Genomic DNA, 13,667 nt, shown 5'->3' with positions numbered 1-13,667 from the left:
CAAAATAATATCCCCTGCCCAAATATTGGTAAGGTATATTGGCAAGATGACCGACAAACTAGGCATTTCTCAATATTAGGTACTTAATGTAGGCCTTCTTTATAGGAATAATCAGGTAAATTGAAGTAATTAAACTATCATTTGAAAAAATAGCAAAATGTGGAACACTTTTTAATTATAGCAAAATGCTTGGAGATCATGTGAGTAAAACTTCTGGAAATCCTCTATTTTCATTACAGTGTAGTTAATTAAATTTAAATCTCTGGATTGAATATGTATCAAATTTAATAGTTATTTTGAATTTTCAAATCTTTTACTACAACTAATTTTCAAATCTTGATTTGAAATTTAAATTCTCATATTATATTAATTAGCTTAACTAAAATTTATTGTTTTTATTATACTTTCTATTAATCTTAATCAAGATTCACAATTTTAAAATACTTTTGAATATTATATTTATTATCCTTTTGTTTCAAACATAAAATATTAGAAGACCTATCTTTCTTCATCATCTATATGTTTTCTTCTTATGCATATTAAACGATTAAAAGTTTTGTTCAATGGTAAGTGGGATGAAAATAACTACTATCATGATTTTTATTATGTTTCCAATTTAATTTCATTATATAGCAAGGAACATGGCCGATTAGTAATGTGGAACAATTTTCAAGTCTATGCAATTTGAATGAGGACTCAAGTCGTCCTCCTCGAGTCAAACACCCGACCGAAAGACTTAGGAAAAAGAGAATCCCATTATGCTTAGAGAATAGAAAAACAATACTTCATACTCGTTGTTGTAGTATAGGTCATAATCGTAGGTCATGTAAAAGTCCAATCCCTGGTTGAGTTTAGGTTTTAGTTAATTTCGCACTTTTACCTCATAATTTTCATTGTGAACATTTATGGTTTTATTTGTTTCAAGTACTTATAAAATTTGTTATTTTTTTAATACATGTTAATTTTTCCATCTATTGTTACTATATTTTATATGTTGTTTAATTTCTCCATCTATTATTACTCTATGTTATATGTTGTTCCCAGTACTTTTGCAATATTTAGTTATAATGTAATTATCATTATTTAAAGTTTTCACATCTCTTTATTGAGTTTTTTTCCTCAATGGTTCATGTTTTTGCTCATTCATTCAACCATGATGTGTATTTGTCGATTGTATTTGTACATAATTTTAAACGACTTGCAATGTTATAAAATATTGGCCATCATTCTAAAACTATAATATATAGTTATTTGTCAAATTAGATTGTTTAATTTAATTATCAGTTTTGACTAACGGTTATTTATCTAATTCAAATCAACTTTTTATCAATATTTATGAATGATTAGATATGTAAATAGAATTACAAACTTCAATTCGCTTCATTGGTAGGATAATTAAAAGGAAATACAATAAAAGGAAATAAAATAAAAGAACCATAAAATGCATTAACTGTAATTAAAAAGTCATTCAAAACATAAACTAAGAGGCTGGTCTAAACAAAAAAACATAAGGTTGAAGATGGAAGGTTTGGGAAGAGGAAAAGTTAGGATGGGGAAGAGGTAAAGTTCGTGGGAGTCGAACAGCTGTATAAACTAAGCTTGAAGAAGAAAAAGTTGCAACAGAAGATGAAGATCTGGGAGAGCAATTTCTCTTCACTTTTCTGTATATTAGATTTCGTATATTAAATCTTTTCCCCACATATAATACAGGGTGGTGATGTATAGATATATAAACTTAGGTTTTAGAATAAGGATAAAAAATAACTAACGAATCTTCTGTATAGCTGGTAGAGAATAATTATATGGCAAAGGTTGTTAGGAGAGCATACACATCAGCATCACCGAGAGTATACACACCAGCGGGAGCATACACACCAGCGACACCAGCGAGAGCATACGAACCAGCGACACCAGCGAGAGCATACACACCAGCGACACTAGCGATAGCATACACACCAGCGATACCAGCGAGAGCATACACACTAGCAAGAGCATATATACCAGCGAGAGCATTCATATCAGCTTCTACATGGCTCCTTATCATTTGCTGACGAGGTAATTTGTTCTTCCTTGACATCCCTCCTCAAGCGAGAGGGTAGGTCCTTTAATCCAAGCTTGTTTCGAAGGTAGACAAATGCATCAAGGGGTAAAGGCTTAGTTAGGCAATCCACCAATTGTTCTACAGAGGGTACATATCTAACATGAAGTTGATCTTGAAGGATAAGGTCACAGATGAAGTGCACATCTATTTCAATATGCTTAGTTCGTGCGTGAAAGACAAGGTTGGCAGCTAAGACACCTGCACCCATGTTATCACACCAGAGAACAAGTATACCCTTTGGAGAGAAACCAATCTCGGTTAACAGATTTTTCATCCAAATGATCACGGTTGCAACATGAGCAATAGCTCGATACTCGGACTCAGTACTGGAGCGAGCCACTGTCATTTGTTTCTTAGATGACCAAGAAATGAGAGTCGATCCAAGATAGAGGAAATAAACAGCTTAGATTTTCAATCATCAATACTTGAGGCTCAATCTGCGTCAGAATAGGCTGTTAAATTGAGGTAAGTATCACAGTTGATGGTTAGGACAAAGTGGAGAGTCCCTGCAAGATATCTAAGCACACGTATGACAGCTGACTAGTGAATATCAGTAAGAGCTTTGAGGAATTGGCTAAGCTTATTAACAATGAAGGCAATGTCTGATCTTGTACTAGTGAGATATTTGAGAGCACCAACTGTGCTGCGATATAGAAATGGGTCATGGAGAGGTGTTCCAATGCTTAAGGATAGAGAGGTGCCAGGTACTGCAGGGGTTGGACAAGGTTTCATATGGTTGAGGTTTAGTTTAAAGATAAGCTCAGTTATGTATTGAGCTTGATGCAGATGTAGGCCGGAGGGTGTATAAGAGATTTGGACACCAAGAAATTTGCTGAGCTGTCCTAGATCTTTGAGAGAGAGCTGTGTATGCAGTCGGGCAACAAGATGATCAATGTGAGAAGGATCACTGCCGGTGAGTATCAAATCATCTACATAGACTAGCAGTAGAGTGATGGAGGATGAGGTACACATATAATATAGAGAAGTGTCTAGGGAGCTTACTTTGAAGCCGAGTTGACAAATAGATGCTTTGAGCTCATCATTCTACACACAAGAAGCCTGCTTGAGACCATAGAGAGCTCTATTGAGCTTGTAAACGTAATGTGGGTGAGTTTTGCTTTCAAAACCCAGGGGTTGAGACATGTAGACAGTCTCCTTCAGCTTGCCGTTGAGAAAGGCATTATTGAAGTCAATTTGGCGAAGTGGCCAGTGATGAGACACTGCCAAAGTAAGCACAATTCTAACAGTAGACATCTTGACAACAGAACTGAATATATCAAACTAGTCAAAGCCAGGGTGTTAATGAAACCCTTTGGCAACAAGACATGCCTTATACCGTTGAACAAGGCTTTGAGCATCATGTTTAATATGATAGACCCATTTGCAACTAACTACAGTTTGATCAGATGAAAAGGTACCGGTGACCAGGTATTTTTACATTGCAATGCAGTAAGTTCTTCATTCATAGCTTCTTGCCTTTGTGGAGCTGTAAGAGCCTGAGAGACTGAAGTTGGTTCACTCTGAGTAAGGTCTTCAATACGTTTAGCAACCCAAGCCTTGGGTTTGAAAATACCAACCTTTCCTCTGGTGATCATCGAATGAGTGCCAATGAGGGGTTGAGTGGTAGGTTGTAGGGATTGCTGTGGAGGGGAGGGTAGAGGTGTAGTTAAGGGTGACACTATAAGGGATTGAGAAGTAGTTGAGGGAGACAGTAATGGGCTAGGATGTGGAGAAGGTGAACTTGTGGTTGGTGTAGGAAAAGTGTGAGGAGATTGAGGTTGGATAGAGGGATTTGTTTCAGGTGAGGGTTGTGGAGAGGATGGATGGACAGGAGGTGAAGAGAACCATGTGGAGATTGATGGAGCTATATTTGTGGGAGTAGAGATTTGAAGGTTAGTAAAGCTTGTTTGGAATGGAAATTTGTCCTCATTAAATATGACATGGCGAAAGATGATGACCTTCCCATCCTCAGTAAGACATCTGTGACCTTTGTGTATTGGGGAAGGGCCAAGATAGACACATTTTCTACTGTGAAAGGCAAACTTATGGTGCTGGTATGAACGAAGGTGCAGATAGCACACACACCCAAAGACTCTTAGATATAGTAGGTCCAATTTTCTTCCAAGTAACACTTCCATGGGACTGTGACCCTAAAGGATAGGAAAGGGAAGAGAGTTAATAAGATAAACAGCAGTTTGAAAGGCATACCACCATAGGTGCAGTGCATCTTAGACTATGCTATGAGAGTAAGACCGGTTTCAACAACATGGCGATGTTTATGTTCAGCTCGACCATTTTATGCTGAAGTGTAGGGGCGGGAGACCGTTATTTGAATTCCAAGCTAATCACATAAATGTGCCACTGCTTTGTACTCACCCCCACCATCCATTTGCAACATGTGAATGGATTTGTTGAATTGATTAAGAACAAAGGCTTGAAAGTGTCTAAAGGCAATTGCAGTGTCACTTTTCTGTTTTAATGGGTAAAGCAAAGTAAATCGACTATAGTCATCAATAAACAACACATAGTATCTATATCCATCCGCAGAAAGCATTGGGGCTGGCCCCCATAGATCAATATATACTAGTTCAAAAGGAGTGCTTGCATGGGAAAGAGAGTCAGAAAAAGGGTAAGACATGAGACTTTCCAAACCGACAAGCTTCACAAAATGACTTCTCATTATCAGTAATTTGTAAGTTACATCCACTAATTACTTTTGAAAAAACTTTAGGGGATGGATGGCCAAGTCGCCTGTGGAGAAGCATTGTGGTTACTGTCTTGCTGGTTTGAAAAGCAGGCTGACGTGAGAACTCTTTGGATGGAGCAATCAAGCGAGCATTTGACAATCTTGAAGAAAGTGATGCATTATTTATAGACTGGTTGACATCCTCCAACTGGTATAGCCCATCTTTGAGCTGGCCTTTCAGGATTGGTACTCCCGACTCCTTATCCTTGACCACACAAAAGTCAACATGAAATTCAACTACTATATTGTTGTCTTTGGCAAGTTTGGATACACTTACCAAGTTTTTAGCTATGGCAGACACATAAAGAATATTTAATAATGACAGAACACCAGAACTAGTAGGTATATTTGTATGACTATAGCGAGATATAGGAATGGATTTACCATTTCCAACCACTACTTTGTCATTATCTGTGTAGGCAGATGAGGATTGGAGGAAGCTTGGATTACTGTGATGTATGAGGACGCCCCACTGTCGACATACCAGTTGGGGTCAGCAACTGACTCAGGTGAAGTTACAGCTGAATGAGTAAGAAGAACAGACGTGTTCTGTTCTTGACTTGGATTTGGTGGGAGTTGAGTAGATTCAATACGGTTGTGAGTTTATCTCGGGTTGTTGAACTCCTTGTTGTATCTGAAGTAGTAAACATCAGCTGTATGCCCAAGTTTTCCACAAGTTTGGCAGGTTGGTCTAGTTGTGGATGCATTATTCCAATGACCACGACCTCTGTTGCGACCTCCTCCACCTTTAAAATTTTATTGTTATGTATATCCAGAAGAGTTTCGAGGGGTGTGTGCTGAAGGATTGGATTGATATGCATAATGTTGGCTGAGGGTGGGCTGGGTGAGAGTGAGACATTAGCTATTCCGGTAATTCTTGTCTTGACAGTAAGTTGATACTCAAGCCTTTTCTCATATGACAGCAGATCATATTGCAGATCGACCAACGTGTTGTTCCTTTGCTTTGGATTGCTACTACAACTAGGTTATATTCTTCATCAAGACCAACTAGTACTTGTGAAGTCAGATCAGAGGAGAAAATGGAGGAACCTACAAGGGCAAGATCATCAGCAAAACGTTTCATCATAGCAAGGTACTCACTCATTTTCAATGCGCTTTTGCGAGTTTGCTGAAACATTCTTTTGAGGTAATCTGTTTCAGCTATGGATTGGACTCCAACCAACTCTTGGATTGCTTCCCAGAGTTCTTTGAAAGTTTGAAAACCCATCACTTTTGTTACTATCTCCTGGTTCATTGAGTTATAAAGCCAGCTCAAAAGAAGCTGATCTACTGCTATTCAGGCATCATAAGCTGGATTTGTTGCATTTCGACATTAGGGACTGAGATAGAGGTTGGATCTGCACTAGAGCTTTCACCGAATCGACCACTGGTTGGAACTTGAATAAAACGATCTGGGCAAGAAGTTTCCCCAATTAGATAACTTTCCAATCTGTAGCTTCTTAAAATTGGTCACGCTAGATTCTGCCGAAGCAAGAAGTTTGACCTATTCATTTTGATGGATGCCACTTGGTTGAGAAGTTGATTTAGGGGAGGACCTGTGATGGTTCCACTACTGGCAGCTCCAGAAAAAATAGGTGAGAAAAAGTTTGTAGAAGGTTGATTTTCCATCGCTTACCTGGTGCTCTGATACCAAGTCGAACAGCTGTATAAGTTAAGCTTGAAGAAAAAAAAGTTGCAGTAAAAGATGAAGATCTGGGAGAGCATTTACTTCACTTTTCTGTATATTAGATTTCGTATATTAAATCTTTTCCCTGCATATAATACAGGGTGGTGATGTATAGATATATACACTTAGGTTTTAGAATAAGGACAAAAAATAACTAACGAATCTTCTGTACAACTGGTAGAGAATAATTATATGGCAGAGGTTGTTAAGAGAGCATATACATCAGCATCAGCGAGAGTATACACACCAGTGACACCAGCGAGAGCATACACACCAGCGAGAGCATATGCACCAGCACCAGCGACACCAACAAGAGTATACACACTAGCGACACCAGAGATAGCATACACACCAGCGATACCAGCGAGAGCATATACACTAGCGAGAGCATACACACCAGCGAGAGCATATACACCAACGAGAGCATTCATATCAGCTTCTACATGACTCCTTATCATCTGCTGATGAGGCAATTTGTTCTTCCTTGATAGTGGGAAGAGAAAATGACAAGAGAAAAAGTTGAGTGTAAGGTTAGGTTCTTGGGGAAGATAAATGTGCAGTTGGTTTTAAAAGCATATTGGTACTTTTGGTGGGTATAATTAGAGTGTATCTAAACTTTTCTCTTATCAAGCATTGTATCTATGTGATAGGGTAGTTTGGACTTTTAAATTATTTATTTATTATTTATTATTCCTGTTTTCTATTTTATAAATGGAAAGTAGGTTTGCTAATTGTCCAAATGAAATGTTAAATTCTACATCAAAATGGAAGGTGAAAGCATACTAATCATTTGTTTATATGTTAATAATCTAGTATTTACCAGAAACAAGCTTAGCATGTTTGATGAGTTCAAAAGAGAGATGGAAAAGGAGTTTAAAATGACGGACATTGGTCTCATGAGTTACTATCTTGGGTTCGAGGTCAAACAAGGTGAAGATGGAATTTTTATATCCCAAGAGGAATATGCAAAAGAAGTGCTCAAGAAGTTCAATATGAATGATGCTAATCCAGTTGGAACACTGATGGAATGTGAAGTCAAAATCACCAAGCAAGATGGATGAGAGAAGTTAAATTCTACATATTTCAAAAGCTTGGTTGGAAGTTTGAGATACTTGACATGTACAAGACCGGATATTCTTTATTCGGTTGGAATTATTAGTTGGTTTATGGAGGAACCGACAACAACACATTGCAAAATGGCAAAAAGGATACTTCGCTATATCAAAGAGACGATTGGGTATGGTCTTTCCTATGTCTCTTCTAGCAATTTTGATATTGTTGGTTATTATGATAATGATTGGAGTAGTGATTTGGATGATCGAAAGAGCACTACGGGGTTTGTGTTTTTTATTGGTGAAATGACGTTCACATGGATATCAAGAAAGCAACCCATAGTCACATTATAGAAAGTAACCCATAGTCACATTATCAATATGCTAGACAAAGTACATCGCAGCAACTTCATGTGTGTGTCATGCAATTTGGCTAAGAAACTTAGTGAAGGAGTTGAAGTTTCAAATGGAAGGTCCAATGGAGATTTTTGTTGACAACAAATCGGTCATTGCCTTAGCCAAAAAACTAGTATTTCATGGGAGGAGTAAGCACATTGATACCCGATTTCACTACATTCGAGATTGCATTACGAAGAAAGAAGTGGAACTCAAATATATCAAGTCACAAGACCAAGCGAGTCACAAGACCAAGCGGCGAACATTTTCACAAAGCTCCTCAAGTTGGAGACTTTTATAAAAATGAGGAGTTTACTTGGTGTAACAAATCAAGTTTGGGGAGGGGGGGATGTTGAAAAGTTTGTCATTATTAAACTTTATTTGTGGCATTTAGTGTGACTTTTGGGTTTTGTGACCTTTAGTTTTTTGTAACCAATAGTGATTTTTGAGTTATAGGAGTTATGTGAGTTATGAGCATTTGATGACATTTATAGCTTTAAACCATTGACATTCCTATGGTTATGTTTGCAAGTCTATATAAAGGCATGCTTAGTTGAATGGAAAATATATATCTCTCATTTTTCATATTTGTCCTCCACGTTTCTTTTCTAACAAAATAGAGTTGAAAATGAGGATGAGGATAAGAAAGGATTTGGAGGAATTGGAGAAGCGTGGAAGGATGGAGTTGTTCATTTAGTTAGGAGAAAGTGAAGTGGTTGCTAAAAAGGAGGCAAGCTTTGGAAAGAGGATAATGATAAACTATGCATATAGCTTCTGGAGGAGGAATTTGAGGCAAACTGATCAAGTCTTTGATATTCCTCACAAGCATAAGCACAAAGTAGGAATGACCTGTGTACCTTGTCAAAATCACAATTTGTATTTATTGAAATGTCTTGAATCTTAAATCCAATTAGAATTGATATTTGATATTACTACCACAAAAACTACATTACTTGACGTTTGGAACTTTTGAGAATTTGACATTTTTATAAAAAAAAAAGGTCAAGTAACATGTAAATTTGATGAAAAACGTCAAGAATAATGAAAAAATGTGGAGGTTGGTGAAAATTTTTTACTTTCTTTCATTTCGTTTTTACTTGATGTTTTATAAATATCAGGTAATTTGTGGTTTAATTTTTTTTAGGGTTTCATATATTAAAGAGATGAAAAAATTGGGGGAGACACCACCAAACTCCCGAAACCACACCAAAAACCCACCTCCAATGGCTCCTTCTCAATGTCTCCACGCTCTATTCACGATCGTCACGGCTCTTGTCTGATTCCTCTCCAGCATCTACAGATCAACGAACTTCGAACATTCGACGAGTAGCTGCAACTACTCATCCACGAATCAGGTTCGCCTTCTACTTCTCTCTACATGACACACGTGAGTCGCGTGTTTCCTTCCCGTCTAGACCTATTTGCCAATGAACGAACGACCATTTCTTCTTGATTTGTTTCATCTCCATTGTTGTCCTCTTTTTATATTTTCAGTAATCGAGATAGTGAAATTTGAAGTTAATCAGTGGATTCGACTCAATTGAGAGTTGCCAAAAGGAATGGAAATTCAACCGGAGATGTCGTCAGAGAATTGTCAAATTCTGGCGTCAAATTCCTAAAGTGAATGAGCAAAAGTCTGAGCCTAAAGGTTATTTTTCTTTTCTTGTTTTAGCTGCAATCAAAGCTATTTTTTTGCATTCCTTCTTCTTTTATTGATTCTAGACTAGGAACCCGGGTTTCGCGAGATCCTATTTAATGCTAGCTAGAGTACGATCATTCATATTGGGCCACTTTGTCTATTTTCGCTGTATTAGTTTGGAGATATTTAAGTTTAAGATTCTAATTGATTTTCTTGTTTTTCTACCTGTCTTGGTGTTTTTTCCACTATAATCTCTTACATGTTATAATGCTTTCAAGCTCTTGGTGCCTGTGTTTTTTGGAATCTTATATATATATTTTCTCTTAGTGCCTGTGTATCTGCCTAGAACAACCGCAATTTTTTTTTTTTTTAAGAACTTTAGAAAGGGAATTATTGATATTTTGATGTGGATTAAGCTTGGATATTATCTAGATGAATTAACCTTTGAATCTACGCTTAAAAATTTAGAAGAAAAGGTCATGAACAGGTTGGTAATTTAGCACAAAAGTGATGAAATCAGTCCAAAAAGAAAAGAAAACTGCTATGTTGTCAAGTTGTTGCTATTATTTGATAATTACTATTTTGGGTTGATATGAGGGATAGATTTACCAATCCATTGAGAAATTTGTTAATTCAACAAGTGGAAATTGTTAGGTTAAAAATAACTTAAAATAACAGCTAAAAACATGAAGAAACAACACATAAAGGGTTAATTGTCAAAAATCTGCATTGCTGTCAATTTTACTGCTGTTTTTTGTTATATAGTTGTTTTTTCTTTTTATTTTCCCTTGAAACTCCCAAATCATATCATATTCAACGTCTTCGGATAGTTTTAGTTTGAGTTGAGTTTCACATTTATGGATGAATGGGTCAACTCTTAGTCATATTCAATATTTTGATTTCAAAAGAATGATTTAATTTCAAACTCAAATGTGATTTTTTATTTGTATTTCGTGTTAGGTTTGTGAATCATGTTACCATTTGCTTTTTCCTTAAGTTTTTAGGTCATTGTAGGTTGTGGTGCTTAACTTTAGTAATTTTTAAATTATTTCAATCTATATGTTGTGGGTTTTGGTATGTTATTTCAATAGATGTAGGTATTAAAAGCAATAAGTTCAAGATGAGCTACATTATTCTTGTGGAAGCGGGAGCATAGTGAGCAAGATTTGGCTATGACTACTTCATCTAGTATTGATAGTTGTAAGTTTGGAATTGTTCAATATGGGGGCAGGATTGATTGTATGGAAATGTGGTCATATGAGGTTGATAGTTAGTTATACTTTAGAAATTGTTCATATGGGTTCATGGTCATCTAACTTAGAAATTATTTAAAGTATAGTTACTAGTCCAATGCATGCATGTTCAATATTATTTATGAAGTATAGTTACTATTAGTTATTTATGAAATTATTACTTGGTTGTTTTAGGAGAAAGTTTCAACGAAGATGATAAAGGTGAAGGAAGTTATTAGTGTACCACCACTATCGCATAAGGCAAAAAAGAATGAAGCTCAAGATTTGTTGATTCAAATAAAGGGTCGAAGTACATTTTTGTCGATCCATCTCTTATATCCACAGGCCAAAATACTCGAGAAGTTAGAGCTCGAAACCTTTGCAGTAGATTAATGGCTTACGAACATTATCAATTAGTTATTGCTCTTTATAATCCAGGGTAAGTAGAATTTTACTCAATTGAGCAAACTGGAGTTCTCAGAGGCATTCATTGTTCTACCTTACATATTTGTTATCAAATTACATAATAAATGTGTAAGCTAACTTTCCTTTGGTTTTTTTTTTTTTTTTTTTTTTTGGTGTAAAGTTTATTTCATTTTGAATATTATACTATACTCTTTGGCAAACTAATGACGACGTTTTAGTCTCAAAAGAATTTGCAAAAGACTCGAAAAAGCACATTCTAGAAAGCAGTAAAGGCAAGTATAAGAGCATAAAAAAAATTAATAGAATGTATATTTAGTGCATTTGTATGATCTGTATTAATTATTGGTTTTGTATTGTAGTATCCTTTACAAGTAGGAACTGTCGAATGTGGGTATTATGTTATGAGATACATACGAGAAATCGTGACTAAAGAGAAGAATATTATCACAGGTGTGGTATATTTTTAAACTACTTATATATATTGTAACATTATAAATAGTGTAAATATAACCAATTTTTATTTTTCATAGAATGTATAAATAGTGTAAAATGTATATTTGACTTTTTATGTTTTATAGATTGATAAGATGAGCTCATACTCGCAACTTGGATTGGATGAAGTACGCATGGAATGGGCTGAATATTTATGTCGTCGCTATATCTGATGGACTTCTTGTAAATTTTGTGTATGTGGCTACTTGGGAATGCCCAAAACCTTTTTGTGTAAATGTTTTGTTCATAGCCATTGTAGATTATATACTTCAAATAAATATGTGGTTGAAGATATAATTTTAGTCTTGCGATTTTTGGAATATAGCACATACAGATTGGTCTTGTAATTTTGGAATTATCATATATTAGGGTGAGTTGATAGAGTATATACTATTGTCAATTTTGGAATCGCTCATATACATGAATGGTAATAGAAGAATGGAACTGTTAAGTTGGGTTGGATATATTGGGCAGATATGTAGACCTGAAATATGTGCAACTGTTTATCTTAGATGATGAAATTGTCTTATTGGAACACATGTAATGCAGTAAATGAGAAATGAAAATTAAATTCGAATGTTTAATTTGAAAAAAAGCATAGATTACATTGGAAATGTGTCAAGAATTAAATAATTTGTCCATTATTTCGTGTCAAAATAAAAATATATTTGACAAATAAAAAATGTCAAGAGTAATCACATATGATACATAATAAATGTTAAGAATTAATCAACTTGACATGTCATTAGTGTTAAGTGTATTATTATCTTTCTTGACACAAAAATTGTATCAAGAAATATTTGTTTTGACATTTTTTCAAAATCAAGTTATCACATTTACTTGATAGTTGAATACTCAATGTTGTTATAAGCGTCAGGTATACCCTTTACTTAACATTGGAAAATGTCACGTAATCAAATTTCTGTAGTAGTGTATATTAAATTATTTAATTCTTTTCCTTCTCCACTTAGGCTTAGAAGTGCACTATATAAACTTTCTAATCCTATAGATATTATTCATTCTGTATTTATGTAATATTCTCTCTAATAAAATTATTCTCTCTCAGCCATGTGGACCTAAAATATTCATTCTGCTCTGTATTTCTGTAACAAACTCTCTAATAAAATTGTTCTCTCACTCATCAACAATTCTTTTTATGTCTAGTATTGAACTTGATTCTAAGTACCCTTACATATACGTACGTAAGTACTTATGTATGTATGTGCACATGTACGTATATATATACATATATGTATATATATACTATGAATATGATATATTAGTGATACATTACTATTAATAATTCATTGTGATTTGTTTTATTAATGGTTTTGTTATTAATATTAAGTTATCACTTGTTTACTATTTTTATTATTTTATTATAATATTATCGATGACGGACCAAATAAACCTGCAAAAGAACCATGGAAAGAAATAAAAAAGGGTTATGAATATCATCGTTATATTATTTTTAGCTATTTGATATGGCTATACTAAAAAAAATAAAAAAAAATGGTATATCAACAATAGAATTAATAGCAAATAAGCATTATAATTGAAAATGAAAATCCAATGTCGTCAATATAACTTCTATCTAATGGCAAATAACCATACAAACTACAAGTGGGGAAAAACTAGGTGAACTATTATTTCTATACATTTTTATTCAATTAATATATATTAGTGATATATCTAATAGTAAAGTAACATGTACATAATTGCTGATAAATAACAAATAGAAATATTATTAATATACATCTTTTATTTATTGGTATGATATATATTAACGACAAATTAAAAATAAATTAATCTGCATACAATTACTAATAGAAAACAAAAGTTAAAAACCACAAACTTATATTTTCTAATTTATTGATATATTGTTATGATAAATCA

General features: G+C 34.6%; 1 long non-coding RNA gene across 1 annotated transcript; it reads left to right on the top strand.

The window, feature by feature from the left end:
• The first annotated feature begins 9,211 nt into the window (after nt 1–9,211).
• Nucleotides 9,212–11,404, top strand: LOC150032648 (uncharacterized). The gene is made up of 3 exons (XR_016524216.1): nt 9,212–9,337; nt 9,477–9,630; nt 11,049–11,404. It is a non-coding gene; the product is annotated as an uncharacterized LOC150032648 (long non-coding RNA).
• The last annotated feature ends 2,263 nt before the right edge of the window (nt 11,405–13,667 follow it).

This window comes from Benincasa hispida, chromosome 11 (genome assembly GCF_027475165.1).
Source record: "Benincasa hispida cultivar pf3 chromosome 11, pf3_genome.v1.1, whole genome shotgun sequence".
Taxonomy (NCBI): Eukaryota; Viridiplantae; Streptophyta; class Magnoliopsida; order Cucurbitales; family Cucurbitaceae; genus Benincasa; species Benincasa hispida.
This window is presented reverse-complemented; position numbering and strand designations above follow the sequence as displayed.